This window comes from Equus przewalskii, chromosome 31 (genome assembly GCF_037783145.1).
Source record: "Equus przewalskii isolate Varuska chromosome 31, EquPr2, whole genome shotgun sequence".
NCBI classification, from domain to species: Eukaryota; Metazoa; Chordata; class Mammalia; order Perissodactyla; family Equidae; genus Equus; species Equus przewalskii.
Genome location: NC_091861.1, coordinates 202,471 through 230,108, shown reverse-complemented (window position 1 = coordinate 230,108; position 27,638 = coordinate 202,471). Strand labels below are relative to the sequence as shown.

General features: G+C 37.7%; 1 long non-coding RNA gene across 7 annotated transcripts in view; it reads left to right on the top strand.

Moving 5' to 3' along the window:
• Positions 1 to 27,638, top strand: part of LOC103540091 (uncharacterized) — a 98,311-nt gene that overhangs the window by 21,550 nt on the left and 49,123 nt on the right. For all 7 annotated transcript variants that reach the window (XR_011535242.1, XR_011535243.1, XR_011535244.1 and 4 more), the window contains one exon: positions 15,323 to 15,407. This is a non-coding gene — a long non-coding RNA (uncharacterized lncRNA). The remainder of the gene's footprint in view (positions 1 to 15,322; positions 15,408 to 27,638) is intronic.

Below are 27,638 nucleotides of genomic sequence, written 5' to 3'. Positions count from 1 at the left end.
TAATTTCAGACAGAGCAGACTTCAAAACAAGGAAAGTTATCATGGATAAAGAAGGACAGTACATTAATCAAAAAGAGGTCCATTCTCCAAGAAGACATAACAATACTTAACATGTGTGTACTTAGCAACAGAGCATCAACCTACATGAGGTAACAACTAATAAACTGCAAGGGGAAATAGGTGAATCCACTGTTCATCACCCCTAAGCACCAATATACCAGATATGGACAGATCCACCATGCGGAAAATTGGTAAGGATATATTTGAACTCAACAACACCATTAATCAACTGGATGCAGTCAACATCTATAGACTACTTCATTCAACAACAGCAGAATACACACTCTTCTCAAGCTCACACTGAACAAACACCAAGACAGATCAGTTCCGGGCCATAAGACACACCTTAAAAAATTTAAAAGAACAGAAATCATAAAATGTCTGCTCTCAGACCACAATGGAATTAAACTAGAAATCAGTAACAGAAAGGTAAGTGGGAAATCCCCAAATAAGTGGAGATTAAACAACACACTTTTAAATAACACATGGATTGAAGAAGGAATCTCCAGACAAATTTAAAATTATTTTGCACTAAATAAAAATGAATATACAGCTTATCAAAATTTGTGAGATGCAGTGAAAGCAGTGCTTAGAGGAAAATATACAGCATTGAATGCATGTATTAGAAAGGAAGAAAGATCTAAAAATCAGTCATCTAAGTTTCCACCTTAGGAAACTAGAAAAAGAAGAGCAAATTACATCCAAAATAACAAGAGGAAAAGAAATAGTAAGAATTAAAGCAGAAACCAATGAAATAAAAAACAGGAAATCAATAGAGAAAATCAGTGAAACCAAATACTATTTCTTTGAACAGATCAGTAAAATAAATAAGCCTCTAGTCAGGCTAATTGTTTTTTTAAAGAGTGGAAATTACTCAAATTACTAATATCAGAAATGAAAGAGGAGACATCACTACAGATCCCATGGAAATTAAAAAGATAATAAAGGAATACTATGAACAACTTTATGCCTACAAATTTGATAACTTAGATGAAATGGACCAATTCCTTGAAAGACACAAGGTGGCAAAACTCGCACAAGAAGAAATAGACAATCTGAATGAGCTTATCTCTATTAAAGAAATAGAATCAATAATAACCTTCCAAAACAGAAAACATTGGGCCTAGTTGGGTTCACTGGTGAATTCTACCAAACATTTAAGGAAGAAATTATACCAATTCTCTACAATCTCTTTCAAAGAATAGAAGCAAAGAGAATACTTCCTAACTCATTTTAGAAGGCCAGCATTACCCTAATACCAAAACCAGACAAGGACAGAAGAGAAGAAAATTACAGACCAATAATCTCTCATGAATATAAATGCAGAAATCCTCAACAAAATATTAGAAAACGGAATCCAATACTTTATAAAAAGAATTATATACCATAATCAAGTGGGATTTATCCCAGGTATGCAAGACTGGTTCAACATTTGGAAATCAATTAATGTAATTCATCACATCAACAGGATAAAAAAGAAAAATGAAATGATTCTATGAATAGATGCAGAAAAGGCATTGGACAAAATCCAACACATATTCATGTTAAAAACACTCAGTAAACTAAGAATAGAAGGGAATTTCCTTCACCTGATAAAAAACATCTAAAAGATCCTGCAGCTAATGTCATACTTAACAGTGAGAAACTCAAGGCTTTCCCACTAAGATCAAGAACAAGGCAGGGATGTCCCCTCTCACCACTTCTTTTCAACATGGTACAGTAAGTACCAATTGCTATGGTCTGAATGTTTGTGTCCCCCCAAAATTCATATGTTGAAATCCTAACCCCCAAAGATGATGGTATTAATAAGTGGGGCCTTTGATAAGTGATTAGGTCATGAGGGTGGAGCTCTCATGAATGGGATTAGTGCTCTTATAAAACAGATCCCACAGAGGCCCTTGCCCCTTCTACCATGTGAAGATACAATGAAAAATCTGTAACCTGGAAGAGGGCTCTCACCAGACCATGCTGACACCCTGACCTCAGACTTTCACCCTCCAGAACTTTGAGAAATAAATTTCTGTTGTTCACAAACTACTCAGTCTGTGCTATTATGTTATAGCAGCCTGAACAGACTAAGACAACTAGCTAGTGCAATAAGACAAGAAAAGGAAATAAAAGGTCTACAGATTTTGAAGGAAGAAATAAAATGAATTGCCTTTACAAAAATGTTAATGTATTATTGGGATTCTTCTGAAAGACGATTTGCATTAAGCAATTGGCATATTTTTATTTTTAATTTTTCAATAATGTTTTTCTTTGCTTAAGACATACACACTATTTATTAGAATAAGAAATATTTACTTACATATGTCTTCCCCATGAGTGTGAGAATTATAATATCTCTCCTCTATTTTTTTATAAAAACTTTATTGAGATATAATTCACATACCATGCAGTTCACTTTTTTGAAGGGTACGATTCAGTGGTTTTTAGCATATTCACAGATATGTGCAGCCATCGCTATTGTCAATTTCAGAACAATTTTATTAGAATGGTTAATTGGTTAATTATCTTTTATCTTTCATTTCATTCTTAGAACTTTTTAAAAACAATTTTAACCATTTTTGAGTGTACAATTCAGTGACATTAACTACATAAGTGCAATCATACAATATTTGTCCTTCTGTATGTGGCTTATTTCCCTTAGCATAATGTGTGCAAGGTTCATCATGTTGTAGCATGTGTCAGAATTTCATTCCTATTCAAGGCTGAATAATATTCCACTGTGTGTGTATGCCACATCTTGTTTATGCGTCCATCAGTGAATTGGCATTTGGGTTGTTTCCACCTTCCAGCTATTGTGAATAATGCTGCTATGAACATTGGTGTACAAATATCTGCTTGAGCCCTTGTTTTAAATTCTCTTACGTGAATACCTAGAAGTGGAATTGCTGGGTTGTATGGTAATTCAATTTTTAATTTTTTGAGGAACTACCATAATGTTTTCCACAGTGGCTCTACCATCTTGCATTTCCACTAGCAATGCACAAGGGTTCCAATTTTTTCACATCCTCACCAACACTTGTTTTTTTCCCATTTTTATGATAGTAGTCATCCTAATGGGTGTGATGTAGTATCTCATTGTGGTTTGGATTTGCTTTTCCCTAGTGACTAGTGATGTGGATTATCTTTTCATGTGCTTATTAGCCATTTGTATAACTTCTTTCCAGAAATGTCTACCCAAGTTCTTTGCATATTTTTAAATTGGATTTTTTGTTGTTGTTCAGTTGTAAGTGTTCTTTATATTCTAGATATTAATCCCTTATCAGATATATGCTTTGCAAATATTTTCTCCCATTCTCTTGTTGTCTTTTGACTCTCTTGATGGTGTCCTTTGATTCACAAAAGTTTTAATTTTGATGATACCCAGTTTATGTATTTTTTTGGATGTTGCTTATGCTTTTGCTGTCAGATCCAAGAAATCATTGCCAAATTCCTTATGCCATGAAGACTTTTTCCTAGGTTGTCTTCTAAAAGTTTTATAGTTTTAGCTCTTTTATTTGGATCTTTGATCACTTTGAGTTAATTTTTCTATAAGGTGTGAGGTAAAGTTTCATCTTCATTCTTTTATATGTGGATATCCAGGTTTTCCCAGCACTATTTATTGAAAAGATTGTCTTTTCCCCATTCAGTTTTCTTGGTATCCTTATCAAAAATCAACTGATCATGGATGTGAGGGTTTATTTTTGTGCTTTCTCTTCTATTCCATTGGTCATTACATCTGTCCTTATGCCAGTACAACAGTGTTTTGATTACTGTAGCTTTGTAGTAAGTTTTGAAGTCAGGAAATGTGAGTTCTTCAACTTTGTTCTTTTTCAAGATTGTTTTGGCTATTCTGGATCCTTTGAGTTTCCATATGAATTTTAGGGTGGATCTCCTATTTCTGCAAAAAACACCATTGGGAATCTTGATAACGATGGCATTGAATCTGTAGGTTGCTTTAGGCAGTGCACTAGTTTGCCAGGACTGCTATAACAAAGTACCATAAACCACATGGCTTAAACAGCAGGAATTTATTGTCTCATATTCTGGAGGCTGGAAGTCTGACATCAAAGTGTTGGCAGGATTGGTTCCTTCCTGAGGTCTGTGGAGGAGAATCTGTTCCATGCTCCTCTCCTAGCTTATGCTGAGTTGCTGGCCATTTGTGGTGTTCCTTGGCTTCCACTGCATCGCTCTGATCTCTGCTCCCATCTCCAGATGGTGCTCACCCTCTGTGTGTATCTGTTTCTCTGTCCAAATTTCCCCTTTTTATCAGGACACTAGTCTTATAGGATTAGAGGCCCACCCTACTCCAGTATGATCCCGTCTTAACCTATTAACTACAACTGCAAAGAGCCTATTCCAAATAAGATCACGTTTTGAGGTTAGGACTTCAACATATGGATTTTGGAGGGCACAACTCAAACTATGGTAGTTAGTACTGTCATTCTAACAATATTAAGTCTTCCAGTCCATGAATATGGGACATCTTTCCACTTATTTATGTCCTCTTTAATTGTTTTCAGGAGTGTTTTGTAGTTTTTAGTGCACAGATTTTTTGCCTCCTTGGTTAAGTTTATTCCTAAGTATTTTATTCTTTTTGATGCTATTGTAAATGGATTTTTAAAAATTTCATTTTCAGACTTTTCATAGTTATTATATAGAAATGCAACTGATTTTTGTTTGTTGATTTTGTATCCTGTAACTTTGCTGAATTTTTTTATTAGCTCCAGCAGTTTTTTGTGTGAGTGGAATGTTATGGTTTTCTACATATATTATCATTTCATCTGTGAACAGAGATTATTTTACTTTTTCCTTTCCTATTTGGATGTGTTTAACTTCTTTTTCTTGCCCACATCCTCTGGCTAGACTATCCAGTACCAGGTTGAATAGAAGTGGTAAAAACAGTCATCCTTGTCTTGTTCCTGATCTTAGGGGAATAGCTTTATCATTCACCACTGAATATGATGTTAGCTGTGGGTTTTTCATATACGGACCTTACCATGTTGAGGAAATTTCCTTCTATTCCTAATTTTCTGAATATTATTATCATGAAAGGGTGTTGAATTTTGTCAAATATTTTTTCTACATCAGTTGTGATAACCATGTGTTTTATCCCTTTATTCTGTTAATATGGTGTATAACTTTGATTTTTGTATGTTGCACCAATTTTGAATTCCTGGAATATATCCCACTTGGTCATGATGTGTAATCTTTTAATATGTTACTGAATTTGTCAACCAGTACATTTTACGGTCTCTCATTTTGTTATACCACTTTAATTCTTCCCTTGCCAATTTCTTACTGAACAGATAATTCTCTTGTTATACAGATTGTTCTATAAGATTAAAAAAAGCACGATCCAGTTTCATTATATGAAAGAAATAAATATGACTCAGATAACAATCCCCAACAAAACACCAAAGAGGGAAACTATGGACTGTCCTTATCCATATGAGACATGGATTATCTCATATCCAATTTTTAACTTTTTAGTAAGAACTTATTCAGCTTTTAGTATGTTATAGGCACTGTCAAAGTTATTCTCAAGGTGTTTACAAGTATGGAGGAGAGATAAATAAGTAAACTACTGATTACAATACAGTTTGATATAATATTATGATAGAGATGTCCATGGATGTTCCATAATTACATAGGAGGGTACTTAACTCAAAAAGAGGATGAGGGTAAACCTCCTCAAAAATAAGAGTCCAGGACCAGATGGCTTCTCTGGAGAATTCTACCAAATATTCAAAGAAGATTTAACACCTATCCTTCTCAAACTATTCCAGAAAATAGAGGAATATGGAGCACTCCCTAATACATTCTATGAAGCCAACATCGCCCTGATCCCCAAACCTGACAAGGACAACACAAGGAAGGAAAACTATAGGCCAATATCACTGATGAACATAGATGCAAAAATCCTCAACAAAATTTTGGCAAACCGAATACAGCAATACATTAAAAAGATTATACACCACGATCAAGTGGGATTTACTCTAGAGACACAGGGATGGTTCAACATCTGCAAGTCAATCAACGTGATTCACTACATTAACAAAATGAGAAATAAAATCCACATGATCATCTCAATAGATGCAGAGAAAGCATTTGACAAGATCCAACATCCATTTATGATAAAAAACCCTTAATAAAATAGGTATAGAAGGAAAGTACCTCAACATATAAAGGCCATATATGACAAACCCACAGCCAACATCATACTCAACAGACAAAAACTGAAACCCATCCCTCTCAGAACAGGAACAAGACAAGGGTGCCCACTTTCACCACTCTTATTCAACATAGTACTGGAGGTGTTGGCCAGAGCAATTCGGCAGGAAAAAGAAATAAGAGGAATCCAAATAGGCAACGAAGAAGTAAAACTCTCACTGTTTGCAGATGACATGATCTTATATATAGAAACCCCCAAAGAATCTGTAAAAAAAAACTATTAGAAACAATCAACAGCTACAGCAAAGTTGCAGGGTATAAAATCAACATACGTAAATCAGTAGCATTTCTATATGCTAACAATGAACTAACAGAAAAAGATCTCAAGAACTCAATCCCATTCACAATCACAACAAAAAGAATAAAATACCTTGGGGTAAATTTAACCAAGGAAGTGAAAGATCTATATAATGAAAACTACAAGACTTTCTTGAAAGAAATCAATGACAACATAAAGAGATGGAAAGACATGCCATGCACATGGATTGGAAGAATAAACATAGTTAAAATGTCCATACTACCTAAAGCAATCTACAGGTTCAACGCTATCCTAATCAGAATCCCAATGAGATTCTTTACAGAAATTGAACAAAGAATCCTAAAATTCATATGGGGCAACCAAAGACCCCGAATTGCTAAAGCAATCCTGAGAAAGAAGAAGAAAGCTGGAGGCATCACAATCCCTGACTTCAAAACATACTACAAAGCTACAGTAATCAAAACAGCATGGTACTGGTACAAAAACATGTGCACAGATCAATGGAACAGAATTGAAAGCCCAGAAATAAAACCACACATCTATGGACAGCTAATCTTCGACAAAGGAGCTGAGGGCCTACAATGGAGAAAAGAAGGTCTCTTCAACAAATGGTGCTGGGAAAACTGGACAGCCACATGTAAAAGAATGAAAATCGACCATTCTTTTTCGCCATTCACTAAAATAAACTCAAAATGGATCAAAGACCTAAAGATTAGGTCTGAAACAATAAGTCTTCTAGAAGAGAACATAGGCAGTACGCTCTTTGACATCAGCTCCAAAAGAATCTTTTCGGACTCCATAACCCCTCAGACGACGGAAACAATAGAAAGAATAAACAAATGGGACTTCATCAGACTAAAGAGCTTCTTCAAGGCCAGGGAAAACAGGATTGAAACAAAAAAACAGCCCACTAACTGGGAAAAAATATTTACAACTTATTTATCCGACAAAGGGTTAATCTCCATAATATATAAAGAACTCACACAGCTCGACAACAAAAAATCAAACAACCCAATCACAAAATGGGCAGGGGACATGAACAGACATTTCTCCAAAGAAGATATAAGGATGGCCAATAGACACATGAGAAGATGTTCATCATCACTAATCATCAGGGAAATGCAAATCAAACCTACACTAAGATATCACCTTACACCTGTTAGATTGGCAAAAATATCCAAAACCAAGAGTGACAAATGTTGGAGAGGTTGTGGAGAAAAAGGAACCCTCATACACTGTTGGTGGGAATGCAAACTGGTGCAGCCACTATGGAAAACAGTATGGAGATTTCTCAAAAAGTTAAAAATAGAAAGACCTTATGACCCAGCCATACCACTACTGGCTATCTATCCTAAGAATCTGAAATCAGCAATTCCAAAAGTCCCATGCACCCCTATGTTCATCGCAGCATTATTCACAATAGCCAAGTCATGGAAGCAACCTAAGTGCCCAGCAACTGAAGAGTGGATAAAGAAGTACCCAATGGTATATATATATATATATATTTTTTATATATATATATATATATATATATATATACAATGGAATAAAAAGGGACATAGTCAGGGACTCAGCCATAAAAAGGGACAAAGTCGTCCCATTCACAGCAACATGGATAGACCTTGAGGGTATTATGTTGAGTGAAATAAGCCAGACAGAGAAAGACAAACTCTGTATGACTCCACTCATAGGTGGTAGTTAACATATAGAAAAGAGAACTGATCAGTGCTTACCAGGGGAAAGGGGAGTGGGGGGAGGGCACTAGGGGTGAAGTGGTGTACGTACAACATGACTAATAATGATGTACAACTGTAATTTCACAAGGTTGTTAAATATCATAATCTCAATAAGAAAAAAGAGGATGAGGGTAGCTTTCAAAAGGTATTTTACTCTTAAACTGTCTTGAATGATGAGTAGGAGTTAGCCATGAAAACGGAGTGGGGTATTCCATACAGAAGGACTATCAATCACAATGATACTGAAAAAGCAAAATAATTGGGAAACTATAAAGATTTCCAAGTTGGAGGATCTGTATGGGGTAGGTGTTAAGAAATGATATTTTTGAGATAGGTAGGTAGGGGCCAAGTTCATAAAGGGCTTTGTGTGCATGGTTAAGGAGTCTGAATATTTTTTTAAGACCTTGGGAACCATTGAAGGACTTTAAAAACTGGAGTGTCACATGATCAAATTTTCATTTTAGAAAGATTATCCTAGCAAAGGGTGGACTGTGGTTGGGAGGGTGGAATGGGAAGGGAGTGAAAGGAGACCAGAGGCGCAAAGACAGGAATTGACAATATTAGTTCAGGCCAAAAGTGATGAGGGTCTAATCTTAACAGTGGCGATGGAAATAGAAGGAAAGAGACAGATTTGAGAAGTCTTTAATAAGTAGAATCAAAAGGTGTTGATGATCAAATAGAATTGTGAGGATGAGGTTGGAAACAATTAGTTGGGATAATAAATTTGGAGGAAGTGATCAGACAATCAGTAGAAGACAGCAATGAAAAAGAGTAGTAGGCATATATCCTGAAGGAACAAAGCTTAATGGAGTAATGGTTTTTAACATGAGAGTGAAACAAGGAAGCTATCAGACCAGTCCAGACTATAGGACTCTTTCTAAGACGTTGCATAGTGTTGTCTTTTCAACAAGCTAATTTCACGGGGGGACAGGAGGTTAGGGAAGGATGGAGGACTGTTTTAGTTTAGGAGACCAAAAAATGTAAAAGCCAAATGTAGTACGTAACCTTTGATTAGCGTTTAGGTTGAAAAAATAACTATAAAAGACATTATGGTACAGTTGGAGAAATCTGAATATTGATATTACATGATTTAATTAGGTCAATTTTTGTTAAGTTTTAAGGATATAATTATATTTGGGTTATGTAGGAGAATGTCTTTATTTTTAGGAGATGCATGCTGAACTATTTAGGGATGAAGTTTCATAATGTCTGCAATTTACTTAGAGACAGAGACGGAGGAAGCGAAAAATGGTGAAATTATTGGGGCCCGCCCTGTGGTGTAGAAGATAAATTCACATGCTTTGCTTCAGATCAGGTTTTGGATCCGGGCATGGACCTAGCACCACTCACCAAGCCACACTGTGGTGGCATCCCACACAAAATAGAGGAAGACTGGTACAGATGTTAGCAAAGTGAGACTCTTCCTCAAGCAAAAAGAGGAAGATTGGCAACAGATGTTAGCTCAGGGACAATCTTCCTCAGACGCACACAAAAACAGTGAAATATTAACAATAGTTAATCCAGGTGGTGAGTATAGAGTTGTTTACAATACTAAGCTTTTAACTTTTCCATATGTTTGAAATTTTTAATTAAAGAATTTGAAAAAAAATATGTTGAGCTAGAAGTGGGGGACTGTGAGAAGCAACGGGGAGCAAAATATTGCTGACTTTCTCTTAAATCCCTGAGATAGCAGACTGTAGTAGAATAGGCAGCCACTCTCAAAAGGACTCAGAGAGATGATTACCTTAGGATGGTGTTTCCCAACTTTCACCACTTCAAAACAGGAACATGAAAATAACATTTGAATGGCATATTGGGATAATGACTGGAAGAGATTGGGGCATCTATGGGGCTTAATGAGAAAAATTCACTGTATTTTCTTTGTAATTTTTATAATAAAATAAAACTAAGTATTAGGAAATCTTTCAGAGATGAATTTATACAAAAATTCCAAATATATTTAAAAATTTTAATGAGGAAGTTGAGCTTGCTTCCAAGCATACACTGTAATATCATATTTTATTCTAGAAATGGTTATACTCAATTCCTGATCAGATTTTTTAATGTGAGCTCCTCAATTTTTGATAGTTTACCACCATGAGAAACTTTGTTTATGCAAAAACGTAAAAGCATTTTTCTCAACCACGAAAAAATTTCTAACAGTTGAAATGATATATATAGAATCTAAAAACATCCTTTAATTGATAAATATAACAAAAAATTTTGTGATAATGCAATTTTTTAAATCCAATTGAACTTTCTCACATCAATTATTTCAAAATAATGATGAAGATATGATTTATATAACATGCACATCTTGTTAAAGCCACGCAGTAAGCTTGGCTGCTACTAGAAGGGCATGTCAGCTGCAGAGGGACAAAAGTAGCTGATATGGGTAAAGATAAGGATTTGAGGCTGCTTCCTAGGGCCGTGAGCCCCCTCACTCCCAACTCATTACCCACTATGCTCCTTGGGAATCTGGGGCATGAAATTCTCCAGTGGTTCCATTGAGTTCCTTGTTCACGGTGGGCAGTGGTGCATTGAGGATCTGGCTTCTGAAATAGGAGCCCGTGTGGTATATCACCTTGGCAATGTGGAGCAGTGGGTGCCTGATGGCATTTGTTGTGCCTGCCACCTGTGCAGACCAAGGGGCTGCCATCAGCTCCTGTACTGCTCTGAGCCTCCTTCTGGGAAGCTGTGGAATAGATGCTTCCAGCTGCCTGACATTATCTGGTCACAGTGAGAGATGAGCGGATCAACACTTTTGGGTGGCCGTGTAATCTGTTCACAACACAGAAGTGTCCAGTGCATGAGGATTCCTGATTTAGGGAAGTCTCAGATTTCAATTAAGGCATTGATTAGTCTTGACATATAATAACTGGGAAAAGGAGATTCCATGATCAACAAAATTCGGAAAAATGCTGTGTTATAGTTAACAAGTTTCTTAGCTGTAGAATATCCCAAAGACTTTACTATACTAGTATGCATTATAAATCTCTAAAAGGAGAACATAATATTCAAAGTTTCTCAGACATTTTTGATCTTTGAAGCCTTTTATTGCAAAGCACCTTGAGGAACAAGTGTGAAACAGAGTACATTTTAGAAAATCTAGAAAATATTGATAAGAGGTTGTTAAAAGTTAGTGCCTGTTCTTAACATAAAAACTGAGACATAGAAATGGGAGAATACTGCTTTAAATTATAAGTAATACCTATTTTAGAACACAAGTCAACATTATATTTACTGGTAAAAGACTAGTGTTCTAATCAATTAAACAATAATAATGTTTTTAAAAAACAAGGATTATCCTTATCATTTTATGGATTAAAGTTGTTTTGGTAGTTCTGGCCAATGTCATAAATCATGAAGGAGAAATAAGAAGTACAAATCCTGAAAAGAAGAGACAAAATGTATTATCAGAAAATACAAAATAATCAACTGAAAAAAGATTATCACTAACAAAAAGTTTCAGGAAATGGATATAAGATCAATAGTAAAATTTAAAAAATCAATGTTTACTTCAGCTATCAGAAATTATAGGGCTTAAGAAAAGATTCCCTCACAATACCTGCAAAACCCATAAAATGCTCAAGGCACAATCTCTTGGAGGGGTATGTGTTACTTATATGAGGAAAACCATAATATGTAATATTTAATTTAGAGCTATAAAAAGGGGTATATATCTAACATGTATCTCTTAGATGTGAAAATTAAACATTTTAATTTTTTTCTCAGTGTACAGCTTAATTGCAACAGCAATAAAACTCCAATGGTATTTTATTTGGAATTTCTAAATTTCTTTTGGATTTATAAATTTCACTTGAAAGAAAAAACTGGTGAGAATATTAATGAATGTTCCTAAAAAGAAGACCAATACAGTAACAATAAGTAAATAGTGTGGTAATAGCATAAGACTAGACAGACATGCAAATCAGAATGGAGCCAATAGAATAGATAATCAATGGGGGCCGTCTCCATCACATAAAAGACTCTAACACATTAAAGTGGGAGGAAAGTACTCAAGTGCTGAATAAATTAGAAGTTACTGGGCTAAGATTAGAAATTAATCTTTCATTTTGAATCACATCAAAATAAATTTCAGATGGATGAAAATGTAAATATAGTTTTTAATTGTAGAAGAAAATAGAGTTGAGAACTCACCAAACCTCTAGAAAAAGGATGATTTTCTCCTTCCTTCTTGGTTGTTTCAAAGGATAAGTTTCTAAATTTTAAAGAGTGAGAAGAAATCTCAACAGATGTGACTACCTAAAAATAAAAGACAATATACTTTAAAAGTGATCTTAAATTTAAAGAGCAGACATCAGCTTTGTGCAGTGGCAGTGTTATGACCAGTGAGATCGTCCCAAGGACTATTATGACTAACAAGAACCATCCTAAGAGCCCATGCAAATTCAACTGTAGTCAACTCATTGTATTTCAGTGAGATAAGAAGACAGATGCACAAAGATGAATTGGGCAAGACTGTTCACTAAAGAATTATTAGAACAATGAAAAATTGGAGACTACCTAAATATCTACATTAGAGGGTTGGTTAAATAAATCATGATAAAGCTCTATAACGGAATACCAAGCAGTCATTAAAAATGATGATGTAATAAATAGTTTTTGAGAATGAAAGATGCAATTTATTGCTTGGTGAAAAATTAGATTAGAGGACAACATGAAGAGTAGTTGACTCTTTGTGGTAGGATTTGAAGTGATTTTTACTTATTCTAAACTCTTCCGTACCCTTGTTTTTTCCTCCAGTAATCATATAGGATTTTGATGGTCAGAAAGGAATGGAACTGTTTTCATTTTAGAAAAACAAATGCAAACAATTAACCTGGAGAATTGTCTGTGGTAACTATGACATACGGTTAAGTCTTTATTATTTAAAGAGCTCATACAAATTGTTAAGAGAGATCCCAGTAAGGATGAACAGACAAGTCATAACGTAGAAAGCAGAGGTAGCAAACAAGCATGCGGATCATTATTCAGACTCGCTTGTAATCAAAGTGCAAATTTAAATAGAGATATTTATTTTTTGCTTATTAAGTTAGTAAAAGGCGCTCACTGCCATGTTATTTATAATAAAGAAAAATTAACATCAGTAAATTGTGTTACATTCCTTTGGTGCTGTTAAAAATGGAAGATTAATTAGATTATGTTGCATCCTGGAAAAATATGACATCTGAGTAGAGTAATTCGGAGTAATCGCTTTGCACTATGAATACCAGCACTTGGGGGGTAGGGAGAGCAGGATCCTCAAGTGAGAAAGGTCTGGGTCAGTCCGGCTCTGCCGTCTAATAACTCTGATCTGGGGCCAGTTGCTTAACTTCACTGAGCTTTGTTTTCTTTTTTTTCTAAAAGTGAGATACTTACCCCTCTGGTTTCAATGTAGATACAGTAGCTGACACAGAACCTGGTAGATGTTGTTCATTCAGTCAGCTTTTGTTGAGTGAATGAATGGTAGTTATTAAACGCTATACACAAAAGCTTGTGTATAAAGAAAATTTGGAGGAAAATACAGCAAAATGATTAGTGGTTCTATTAGGGTAAAGGGAATGTGAGTAGTTAAAATTTTTCCCATTTTCTACAATTTGATGATATTATATTTATAATTAAAATAGTTATCTAAACTCATACTTACTTTCCCTTTCTGAGTGTCCTGTTGTACTTTCTGTTTGGAAAACAAATTTTGAGACTTGATTGCATTTTTTTCCTTTATTCTTCCACTCAGCCAAATACCTTGGACTCAACCTCACCCCCTTTCTTTCTCTCTACACCTAACATCAAACCCATCAGCAAAGCCTCTGCCCCTTAGAATATATACAGACTCCTATCGTTTCTCCCCACCCCACCGCTGCCATCCAGTCGGAAACACCGTCAGTCTCTCACCCAGAATACTGCGCAGCCTCCCAGCTGGGCTGTCTGCCCCACCCTGGCCCTTTCCAGGTATTGCTAACATAACAGCCGAAGAGAATATAAGGCAGACCACCTCCCTTCACTGCTTAGAACCTTCCAGTGGTTTCTCAGCTCCTTCAAAGTAAAAGACAACATGCTTCAAGCAGCTACAGAGGCCTTGCAGAATCCATCCTCCACCCCAAACACACCTTTCTGACCTTATTTCCTAGTTCTGCTGTTGCTGGTCTCTCTGCCTAAAAACCTCCCTGCAGATATTCTCAAGGCTGGCCCTTCCCTCCTTCAGGTCTGTGCAGGAGTCACCGTGTCACTGAGGCAGACCTTCCCAGACCACCATGGCTTCCCGTTCTCCCCACCCACACCCCCAGCACTCCTCCTGTCCCTTCCGTGATCTATTTTTTTCCAGAACCATTTGACTTACCATATATTTTATCAAACGTGTGTAAGCTGATACATCTCCTCCAATAAAAATAGCTCCCCGGCGGCAGGGATTTTTGTCTATTTCATTCCTTACAATAACCTCAGCACCTAGAAGTGCGTCTAGCTCAGAGTAGGTACACAGTAACTATTTATTGAGTAAATGACTTTAATTGTTTGATATAATTAGGTCTTAGTTTGAGAGCTCTTTGAGGGAGCATCACACGGTGCTTTCGTGTGCCTCCTGTGCAATCAGTCCCCCTCAAGCGCAGAGGCCCTTCAGCGGCAGCGGGCACACTAGTGACCTGCACTCGACGTCTGTGGCACTGGATTCCCTCTGCCTCTCAGGCCCTGGCTCCACCCACACTGCTTGGAGGGAAGATGGACCGGGCTGGTGATGTTCTTGACCTTAATCTGGTGGTGGCTCCCCGCCTATATGCATATGTAAAAACTCCCAGAGCTGTGTACTTCAGATTGGTGCACCTTTGGTACTATATTGGATGTGCATTATGCCCCAGTAAAAAAGGTAAGGAAAATGAGTCTGTTCCACCTTTGAGATCGTCTCAACGTGCTACATGACACGTTAAGAAGATTAGGAGAGAGTGCTACATGTTCTTCCTTATTAAGAATTTCCAACTGAGTTACTGAAATTTTTGTTTTGGATTCAAAATTGAAGTAAAATAATTTTTATTTACTTTGTCTTTTGCAGAGATAGCAGTAGCAGAATTTCACAAAAAAATCAAAGAGCCTTTTGAAGTCTTTGACCATGAGTCGAATAACACAGTGGATGTGAGGTTTGGAAATATTTTCTTTGTTCTAATTCTAAATTACTGATATTACTCATAAAATAGAAGAGGGCTCTTTTCTTTTTATATTCCTTGGATTTATTATGCTATTTAAAGTATTTCTTTTCCTGTGCCCTGGAAAAGGTCTTTGCCTACTATTGCTTCATATCAAAACTGTTTCTTATTCTTTGTAGTCTGGTGAAGTGAATATATCCACATGGCCTTTTCCAACCTGTGACTGTAAATTCTGTGAGTGAGATGAACTCTACCGTAGCTTGAGTGCTAGACACAGTGTTGGCGCTCAGTAAATATTTGTCGAGTGGATGAATAGAATTTGCTTTTAAAATAAATAGGTATGTATTGTCAAGGTGTGAATGAGATATTACAAAGAAAGATTCATAATGCTTAAACAATGATACACTCCCCAAGTAAAATAACAAAAAGAATGAAAAAAACATAAAAGGATGAAAGAAATATGTGAATAGTGGCAGATCTAGAACAAGAGACAAAGAATAGTTTGAGATCAGAAAAAAAAAAAGGCAAAAGGTAGAGGAGACTATACGAGTATTGTTGAAGAACAAAAATGCAACTGAGTAAATTTAAAGATCTAATTGACTTTATTCAGTGATTCATGAGTTGGGCAACACCCCATCCAGCAGATAGACAGGCGCTCAGAGGAGCTGTACAAAATTAAAGGTGTTATAGGCAGGAACAGGATGGGACAAAGAAGTTAAAAAAAGTGGATTATTTCAGGCAAGCTCACCTTGTCTTGGGGAGGGGAGGGGTCTATCAGGCAGCTCACTTCACTAGTATTGACCAGGGGATTCCAAACTGATTGGTTTAAAATTCTACTCCTGGGAGAGGCTGAAACTGCAATTTGGTTAACTAGAAGTCTCAGTGGGCCTTAGCACCAGTGACTCCATTTTGGGCCTGTTGTTCCCGTATAATAGAAGTTGTGGGATCCACACCGCACACATCAAAGAAAGGCAGTACAACCATTCTTCCAGGAGGCCAAGCTAATGAGGAAAATTTGATGGGATCAGGATCTCAAGACAAAGAACCCAGTACACAGAGGCCAGCAAAGCAGTGGGAAGTGATTTAAAAATGGTCCTGGGAAGGAACTGTTGATGCTGTTACACCAGCACCATCACTTCCAGCGCCAGTCAAGGGACTAAGTGCTTTAAGCCTGAGCTAAACTGGATGAACAATACGAGACCTTGTTTTATTTAGCTGTGACAAATTGTAACTATATGTATTCCCTAGTTTCTCACTCCTGAAGGTACAAGATGTGATTGCAGGAAAGGAGGCTGTGTCATCAATTTCATTACTTGACAGCAAGACCTTATAAAGTTCTGTTTTATACCTTGACTATGTTTATGGGCCTTCCTGCAGTGGATAAGGTGGAGAATGAAGCTAAGTCCCAGCACCGCAACTGCAGTCGGCCTAGTGTGAGCCTTGGCTCAGCCACTGCCAAGGAAGTGTGAGCACGCCCTGCAGGGCTGCAACACTGGGCAGCCCCAAGTGCCTCTGGCCGCAGCGCGTGCTTTGTGAACGTCACCCATGGAGCACCATACCTTAGTGTGAATATCCTAGCAGAAAGTGACTGGGTGGGGCTGTGGGGCGGGGAGAGAGTTCGGGAGGGGAGGGGAGCATGCAGCTCTTCCTGGAATTTGAATGACTAAACAACCTGTGAACTACCTCAGACCTCTCCCTGAAGCTGAAGGGCTCTCCTGGGCAGGGGAGAGGGATTGTTAGAGAAGTCAGGCAGGCAGAGGAAAGCCTGGGATAGCTTCCTGAGCTAGAAGGGGGCCGACATTTACTCAAGCATGCTGTCTGACGAGCTCCCTGTGGTGGGGGCTGGGGGCTTCCTGTAAGTTGCCTCATTTTCGTCTTTTTATTTGTGTGGTCAGGGTTGGCATCTCTGGTTTTGGAGACCAGGAGAAGGCAGACAGTTTGCTCAAGGTTGCATAAGGGTCTTTCTAATTCCAGGACTTCCTTTTGGTGTGCCATGCCACCCCCCAACCCTCCCTCCACTCCTGCCCTTCACGGACGTCATGGGCCTGCTTCCTGCCTTTAGGCCTCCTGACAGTAGCAGTGAAAAGAAAATCTCAATCCCTTAGAGCAGTGAGGCCAGACCATTTTTTTGGTTAAAGGGCTAATTCGGGAAAAATAAACGTGTTTATGGGATGCATCTTTTTCAAAATTAAAATAATTTTACTGAGTCCCTGAGGGAAAGTGTATATTCTTACAACTTAAATTGTCTACTTTATTAAATAAAGAGGGTTACTAAGAAAATGGGCATCGTTCTTATCACTAAAATATTAATGCTCAGCTTATTTGAGTAGTAGTGACCTGGATGAATGCAGCTCTCTAATGTTTACTCCTCCCGTTGATTTGGATGGCATTTTAAAGTTTATGATGAGTGTTCTCATGCTCTGAATATCTTTACCATCCCCCCTTTATCGGGCAGAGAAGCAGAACGACTTGCCCAAGATCAAACAGTGGGCAGCAGAGAGGGAGCTCAATTAGTTTCTTCTGTCTGGGGCAGCCGTGCAGCAGCCTGGAGGAGGCCCTGGGGACGCAGTGATGAGCACAGACTGGTCCTGTCTCTCCCGGCCTCCGCAGGTCTCTGTTTGTAAAACAGTTAATCCAGCTAGAATTTATTTTGGCATGTGATTAAAAGTAGAGGTCCAAACAGACTTTTTTTTTTTTTAAATTACTGAACAGTTTATTTTATTTACTTCTTGAATTGTTAGGCCTGCTTTATACTATACTGCATTTTTGATAGTTGGGTTTAATTTGGGCTATAAATTCTGATCTATTGCTTTACCTTTCACTCTTATACTAGGTCAATCCTATATTAATTGCTGTCAATTTAAAATATGCTTTAACATGTGATAGAACTAGTCTCTTTATTGCTCTTCTTCTTAAAGATTTTAATTAAAGATTGAAAAAAAAAGACATAGAACCTAACCTAAGTGTGGATAAATGGATAAAGGAGTTGTGAGATATATATATACAGACACAGTGGAATATTATTCTGCCATAAAAGTGAGGAAATCCTACTATTTGAGACAACGTAGATGGCATTATACTAGATGAAATAAATCAGGCAGAGAGAAACATACTGTATGATCTCACTTATATGTGGAATCTAAAAATAACACTGCAAAAACCCAAACTCATAGAAAGAGACCAGACTTGTGGTTACCAGAGGCAGAAGGTGGGGGAGGGGGAATTGGAGGAAGGGTGTCAAAAGTCACAAACTTCCAGCTTGAAGAAAGATAAATCCTGGGCGAGTGAGTGACATCAGCATCATGGAAGAGTGAGCTTTTCTGGTAATCCCTCCCCTCCACCATATAAGGAAAAAGTTATTCATGCTCCAACAGAGGACATCCAAATACAACACAAAAGACGTCTGAGAGACCCACGCAGCCATATGATGGAGGGCAGAGAGACTAGAGCCCCCTTGGAGGAGGTGGAACAGAGTAAGAGAAAACTTCACTACCTCCCCAAAAGACTGTGATCCAGGACTGCAGGAGGCCTCCAAGAGGGAAGGAAGGAGGGGACGTTCATTTGTGGGAACATCAAAGATCCCTGAGGGCCCTTGCAGCCTAGAGGGAAGCCCTCTTCTGGGGGCAAAAGCTTTCATGTGAGGGGTGACCTCATCAAGCCAACACTCCAGGAGAGCAGAGCAAGAAAACCCTGAGAGCACACCAAAGAAAGCACCACCCCCAACCCCAGCCCAGCACAGCTCCAGTGCCTGGGATCCCAGCAGAAGGTAGAGGGCTCAGAATACGTGGCTCTTGACCTCCACCCAGTGGCAATAGGTGGTGACTGTGACCAAATAATACCGTAATGTGCAAAAACAGAGGCACACCCTCTAGCAGTATCAAAAATTATATTAAATCTCCAGACCAGAGAGAAAATGACAAGTACCCAGAAATCAGTCCTGAGGACACAGAAATATGTAATCTAAATGAGAGAGAATTCAAAATAGCTATCACCAAAAAACTCAATGAGTTAAAAGAGAGTGTAGAGAAACACTTCAATGAGTTCAGGAGCTACTTCATAAAAGGCCATGTATGATAAACCCATAGTCAACATCATACACCATGGGGAAAAACTGAGTGCCATCCCTCTGAGAACAGGAACACAACAAAGATGCCCACTATCACTACTCTTATTCAACACAGTACTGGAGGTTTTGGCCAGAGCAATTAGGCAAGAGAAAGGAATAAAAGGAATCCAAATAGGGAGTGAAGAAGTGAAACTCTCACGGTTTGCAGACAACATGATCTTATATAAAGAAAACCCTAAAGAATCCATCAGAAAACTATTAGAAATAATTAACAACTACAGTAAAGTTGCAGGGTACAAAATCAACTTACAAAAATCAGTTGCATTTCTATACTCAACCAACTTACAGAAAGAGAAGTCAAGAATACAATTCCATTTACAATTGCAACAAAAAGAATAAAGTATCTAGGAATAAATTTAACCAAGGAGGTGAAGGACTTATACATGAAAGCTATAAGACATTATTGAAAGAAATAGATGATGACATAAAGAGATGGAAAGAGATTCCATGCACATGGATTGGAAAAATAAACATAGTTAAAAGGTCCATACTGCCCAAAGCAATCTACAGATTCAATGCAATCCCAATCAGAATTCCAATGACATTCTTCATGGAAATAGAACAAAGAATCCTAAAATTCATATGGGGCAACCAAAGACCCCGAATTGCTAAAGCAATCCTGAGAGAAAAAAAAAAAAAACAAAGCTGGAGGCATCACAATCCCTGACTTCAAAACGTACTACAAAGCCACAACGATCAAAACAGCATGGTACTGGTACAAAAACAGGCACACAGATCAATGGAACAGAACTGAAAGCCCAGAAATAAAACCACACATTTACCAATAGTTAATCTTCAACAAAGGTGCCAAGAACATACAATGGAGAAAAGATAGTCTCTTCAACAAATGGTGTTTGGAAAACTGGACAGCCACATGCAAAAGAATGAAAGTAGACTATTATTTCACGCCATACACAAAAATAAACTCAAAATGGATCAAAGACTTGAAGATAAGTCCTGAAACCATAAAACTCCTGAAAGATACTATGGGTAGTACTCTCTTTGACATTGAACTTAAAAGGATCTTTTTTAATACCATGTCTTCTCAAACAAGGCGAACAGAAGAAAACATAAACAAGTGGGACTTCATCAGACTAAAGAGCTTCTGCAAGGCAAAAGAAACTAGGATCAAAACAAAAAGACAACCCACCAATTCGGAGAAAATATTTGCAAACCATATATCTGACAAGAGGTTAATCTCCATAATGTATAAAGAACTCACACAACTGAACAACAAAAAGTCAAACAGCCTGATCAAAAAATGGGCAGAAGATATGAACAGAAATTTTTCCAAAGATGATATACAGATGGCCAATAAGCACATGAAAAGATGTTCAACATCACTAATCATCAGGGGAATGCAAATCAAAACTACACTAAGATACCACCTTACTCCTATTAAAATGGCTATAATCACTAAGACTAAAAATAACAGATGTTGGAGAGGGTGTGGAGAGAAGGGAACCCTCATCCACTGCTGGTGGGGATGCAAACTGGTGCAGCCACTATGGAAAACAGTATGGAGATTCCTCAAAAAACTAAAAATAGAAATACTACATGACCCACCTATGCCACTACTGGGTATCTACCCAAAGAACTTGAAATCAACAATCCAGAGTAACATATGTGCTCCTATATTCATTGTAGCACTATTCACAATAGCCAAGACATGGGAGCAATCCAAGTGTCCGTCACTGATGAGTGGATAAAGAAGATGTGGTATATATATAATGGAAACAACTCAGCCATAAAAAAAGACAAAATCATTCCATTTGTAACAACATGGATGGACCTGGAGGGTATTATGTTAAGTGAAATAAGCCAGACTGAGAAAGACAAACACCATATGATTTCACTCAAATATGAAATATAAACAAACACATGGACAAAGAAAACAGTTCAGTGGTTACCAGGGGAAGGGAAGTGGGGACGGGTACAGAGGGTGAAGGGGAGCTCTTATGTGGTGACAGACAAGAAATAATGTACAACTGAAATTTCACAATGATGTAAACCATTATGAACTCAGTAATAAAAAAAAGTCCTGGGCATGTAATGTTCAGCTTGATGACTGTGGCTAACACTGCTGTGGGATATATAGGAAAGTTGTTAGGAGAGTAAATCCTAAGAGTTCTCATCACAAGGAGAGTTTTTTTCTTTCTTTTCTTTTTATTCTATCCATATGAGATGATGGATGTTAGCTGAACTACTGTGGTAATCATTTCACAGTATATGTAAATCAAACCACCATGCTGTACTCCTTAAAATCATCCAGAGATGTGTCTCAGTTATTTCTCAGTAACACTGGAAAAAGACAGAATTGACGGCAGTGTTCTGTATAAAGAGTGGTGTAAAAGAGTGTCTGAATGGAGTGAGAGCTCCAGAGACACATACGATAGCTCGATTGGGCAAGGAAGAGAGAGCTGTTCCTGGAGAGGCGTCCAGGGCATCTGGCTGTTCGTTCCCCAAGGTGCTTTCCTCCTCAGCAGGGGTGTGGCGCCATCTCCCTGGAGGGCAGACCTGGGCCCCCTTAGAGATGAGTGCTGGCTGCTCTCCCTTCCCCTGACCTCTGCTTTGCACGGCTTGAAAGGCTTAATTTGAGATTTTATCACATGAGGTAGAGGTGGGTTGAGTGTTGTGACTGCCAGGCAGCCAGCAGGTTTCCATCACTCTGCAAAACATTGTGAAATGGGCCCCTGCTGCCTGCCACCTGCCCTGCCCAGGGGCAGCCCCGGGGTCTGAAATCAGACTTGCTGGGCTCCATCCCTTGCTTTGTGACTGTCAGTAACTTAGTTATTCTCTCTGTGCCTCCGTGGTCACATTCGCCCCCTAGGATTGGTGTAAGTAGTTCTCCCGGTGGTTTGGAGACCCCTGTGTGTCCCAGGACCCTTTCAGGGCTCTGGGAGGTCAAAACTATTTCCATAATAAATCTAAGACAGTATTTGCTATTTGCGCTCTCATTTCTTCACGGGTGTGTCTTCGTGTTCTTCAGAAGCATCGTGGTGAGTGCTACTGCAGCAGACTGAGTGCAGAGCTGGATGTGAGGGTCCAGCTGTGTTCTGTTAGCCAGACACTAAAGAGATCTGTCAACATGTGAAATAGTGCCATTCTTCTAATTAAACTTGTTTTTTGTTTTAGAAAATTTATTTTCCATAAAATTTATGTTATTTATGTAAAAATATAATGGGTTTATTCATTGTTACTTCTAAATGAAGAAATCAACATTTTTAAAATTTGAAGTTTAGTTTCTAATATGCTAAATATAGATAAATATAACTCACATAAACAAAAGCTTTTTGAGGGTCTCAATAATTTTTAAGAGTGTGAAAAGTGTTCTAAGACCAAAGAGTTTGGGAACCACCCTTATCAGTGGACATTTTTAAAGCTCTTAGAACAATATCAGCGTGGAACAAATCAACTTAGTATGCAAAGCTTAGAACACTATTAGATATTATTATTATTTCACTTTATGTGCTTTTTTTTTTAAAGATTGGCACCTGAGCTAGCAACTGTTGTGAATCTTCTTTTTTTTCTTTCTTCTTTTTCTCCCCAAATCTCCCCAGTATATAGTTGTATATTTTAGTTATGGGTCCTAGTTGTGGCACGTGGGGCGCCGCCTCAGCGTGGCCTGATGAGTAGTGCCATGTCCGTGCCCAAGATCCGAACCAGAGAAACCCTGGGCCACCGAAGTGGAGTGTACAAACTTAACCACTGGGCCACGGGGCTGGCCCCTCACTTTATATTCTTAAAATAAATAAGTCAGACTTGTTTTTCCTCTATTTAATCCGGATTAGCAATGTTATATTGCATATAACAAAACTCTCATAAGAATGTTTTACTTATTTCTATGTGTTCTGTTTTGATCTTTAAAGCTCTGAAGCAGTTCATTTTCCTTGTTAAATGGTTTTTGAAAGTTGGCATCTCGAAAAACATCGAGTCAGGTTTTCAATATCATTAATTAGGGTCATTTTTATTTTGCCTCAAATAAAACATAGAACATAATATATTTTGACATATGTACATTTTCCTGTTCTGTGTTCATATGTCGATCAATAAGATTGAAAAATAAGTTTTTGAATAGATAATACATACACAAGAGATAAAATTCTAAAGGTACAAAGAATATACAGTGATGGGTAAATCTCTTCACCTCCAGCTCTGGCTGTCCAGTTCCCTTTTCTAAAGGCAAGATTTCTTATCAGTTTCTCTAGTTCTTCCAGAGGTCGTCCTTGCAGATACAAGTGTATGTGTACGTATTTTTTATTGTGGTAATATATATAACATAAAACTTAACATTTTAGCCATTTTTAAGTATTCGGCTCAGTGGCAGTAAGTACATGCATATCACTTCCATCCATCTCTAGAACTCTTCATCTTTCTAAACTGAAACTCTGTACCCTTATTAAACAGTAACTCCCCATTCCCTCTCTCCCTAGCTCCTGGCCACCACCATTCTACTTTCTATCTCCATGAGTCTGACTACTCTAGGTACCTCATATAAGTGGAATCATACAATATTTGTCCTTTTGTGTCTGGCTTATTTCACTTAGCATAATGTCTTCAAGGTTCATCATGCTGTAGCATGTGTCAGGCTTTCATTCCTTTTTAAGGCTGAATAATATTCCACTGTGTCTGTACACGCCACCTTTTGTTTATCCATTCATCTGTCCACGGACATTTGTGTTGTTTCTACCTTTTGGCTATTTGTATAATGGTGCTGTGAACATTGGTGTACAAATATCTAAGTCCCTGCTTTTAGTTCTTTTGGGTATATACCCAGAAGTGGAATTGCTAAATCATGTGGCAGTTCTGTGTTTAATTTTTTGAGAAACCACTATACTGTTCTCCACAGCAGCTGCACCATTTTACATTCCTACCAGCAAAGCATAAGGGTTCCAATTTCTCCACATCCTTGCCAACACTTAATTTCTGTTTTGTGTTTTTTAAAATACCCCTCCTAATGAGTGTAAAGTGGTTTTGATTTGCATTACCCTAACGACTAATGGTGTTGAGCATATTTTCATGTACTCATTGGCCATTTGTACAACTGCTTTGGAGAAATATCTGTTCATGTCCTTTGCCCATTTTTTGACCAGATTTTTTATTTTTTTGATGTTGAGTTGTAGGATCTGTGTGTAATTTTAACGTAAGTGATAAAAGACTCTAAAACCATTCTGCACTTTGCATTTTTCACTTATCAATATATGTTTGTGACTATTCTTTATTAATACATAAAGAGCTTCTTTATTTCATTGTGTGAATGAACCACAAATATTGAATTAATCTCTGATCAATAGATATTTAGGTTGTTTGCAGGATTTTGCTGTGATAGTCCATATTGCAGAGAATATTTTAGTATGCATATTATTTGGCAAAAGTGAGAATTTTTCTCTAGGATAAATTCTTTGAAATATGTAAAACTGCATGAATATTTTTGGTAGGTGTTGCTATCTTGACAGTAAATTCTCTCACTTAATTATATGAGTTGCCTGTTTCCCCACTCGCTCTTAAACAAAGTTTAATTATTAAACTTGAGGATTTTTGCCAATCTGATGTGTGAAAATAGAAACCGAGTGTTAATTTTCCTTTCTCTAGTTGTGGATGTCTTTTTGTCTGTCTAAAAGCAATTTGTATTTCCTTTTCTTTGAACTGGCAGTTCACGACCTTTCCCTATTCTTTCCATTGAATTATGTTTCTTTTTTATATTAAAGATCTTAGCCTTAGTTTGTGAAATGTATGCCTTCTGTCTTTTTACTATTTTTACTTTATGGCCTTCAGAAATTTTTAAAAAGTTAGTCAAATTACACACCTTCTGAGTATGGACTAATTTTTGGAAACAAGCAAAGGTCATTAGAGTAGTTTTAACAGAGTAAGTTACCCCAATAAATCTAGTTTGGTAAAAAATAAAGATCACATCCCACAAGGAATGCTTCTAAAGTAGAGAAGCTAATTTTTCCATGTGGCTGATAAATTTAATTTGAAAGTCACTCAAATCTTATTCACAAACAAGTCTGGTTTTTTGTAAGTGATGGTCTTTCATCTTTGACTCTAATAGAATAAAAGTACACTCGATGTCAGTTGCTGGCTCTCTCATTGATTTTTTTACGGGCCACCCTTTTTATTTCATTTTCCTTATTTATTAAGTTAAAATAACAATACGTGCACCACTGAGGCCACACGAGTATTAAGAGGATGAAATGAAAACACATGAACGAATTTGTAAAAGTATATGCGGTCAGATCAACTTATATATTTTTAAGCACTCCATTTTAATCCATCCCAGAACAGACTGCTACTCAAGGATTTGGTGATCTAGGATGCTGTAGGGTCCAGCCCCGGATTGAAAGTTCTGGTCTTTCCCCTTTCCCCGACCACCCCTGTCTGTGCCAGTCCCAGGCTTCGGTGCCTCTGCAGAGTGACCTGATCGTTGGTGTTCCAGACTATTCCGTGACTGCTTTGTGCTCGCCTCACCTCCAGGGGATTCTCCCTCTCATTTCCCTGTTGTCTGTCGTCTCCAGACGAACGTGCGGTGCTGCAGCGGCCCAGGCGTCCTCTTGCTGGGCGGGGAGTCCCTCTCACCGCTTCCGCCACGCTGAGCGCGACTCCCCAGGGCACGCCCAGCGTTCATCTGTTCACGGATCAGGAGACGAGTTTCTTAAGCAATTGGCAGGAACCTTGAGTGTTAGGTCTTGTCTAAAATTCAGTAAGACTTAAGTAAGAAGAACCTTTTTGTAATGGATTAGAAGTAACTCTTCCTGAGAGGACTTCAGGTGCCAGAAATGTTACATCGACTTCACATTTAATACTGTTTTGAAGAGAAGTTCATACAACATTTTCCAGTTCATCTGTATCAGGTAGTAAAAAGTGTGAGTGCTGTGGAGAAATTGCACGGACAGGTTCCCCCAACAATGATTATCTGAGAAAGCTTGAAGCCACTCAGAGAGCTTTTGAAGAGCTACATGGACAGAGGGGTCTGCGTTGTGGATGGAAAACATGAAAGAGGAGTGGGATTGTCGGATCCACAGAACCCATGATAGGGCGTGATCCATCAAAACTGGAGTTTATTCACACATATGAATGAAATGAACGATGAACTAAGACTACATGTGTAACTTGGATAAATTTCAAAAACAATATTGAGTTTAAAAAATTACAAAAAGAAGGAACATTATACCACATATGTAACTTTTAAACATACAAAATGATAGTGTTTATTGTTTATGATAAAAAGTCATGCATGGGAATGATGAACACTGTCCTCAGAACAGTGGGTGCCTCTGAACACGAGGGAGAAGGGGTGGAGTGTGGGCTTTAGCTGGTGCTGACGTGTTTCATTATTAGGGAAAAAAGTCTGAAGCAAATGTGGCAAAATGTTAACATCTGTTAAATCTTGGTATTGGGTATATGACTGTCTGTCATATTTTTTTCTGTACTTTCTCTGAAATACTTCATGATTACACGTAAAAGCAAATACTTTTTAAAGAGTGGTTTATACCTTGTCTTTTCGCCTTCTCACTTTCCAGTTGCTTTGTAAAAAAATTGTTTGCTTGTAATAGCCGTTTAGATGAACCATGATTAAAAAATCACTTAAAGAAAGTTTTAAAAAATCGTCCCAAATCCTTCCTCCTGAAATAACAGTTGTTGCTGTTAGGGAACTATCATTCTAGACTTCTTTGTATCCATGTGCAATAGCATAAATGGATAGAAGGAAGGGGAGGTAATGAGAAAGGAAGAAGGAGTAAAGGGAAGGAAGGAAAAGGAAAGAAATGATGGACGCAGTCTCTAGCCGGTCCTCTCCGGGGCCAGGGGCCTGTCTGTTTTGCTCATGGCTGCATTTCAGCACCTGGACCTGTGCTCAGCACCAGGCAGGTGTCCAATAAATATTTATTAAATGAGTGAAAGAAGACACTATCCTATCAAAATAACATCACAATAACCACGCTTTTTATAAATAAAAAGTATTAATTTAATTTTACTTGAATGTAGCAAAAGAAAAAGATTAATTTAAATTGAAGACATTGTGGAATCTCAAATGTTTCTTGGCCATGAGAGCCATTATCTATTTTAAATTCAGAAAAGATAATGAGAAAAACATTAAGAGG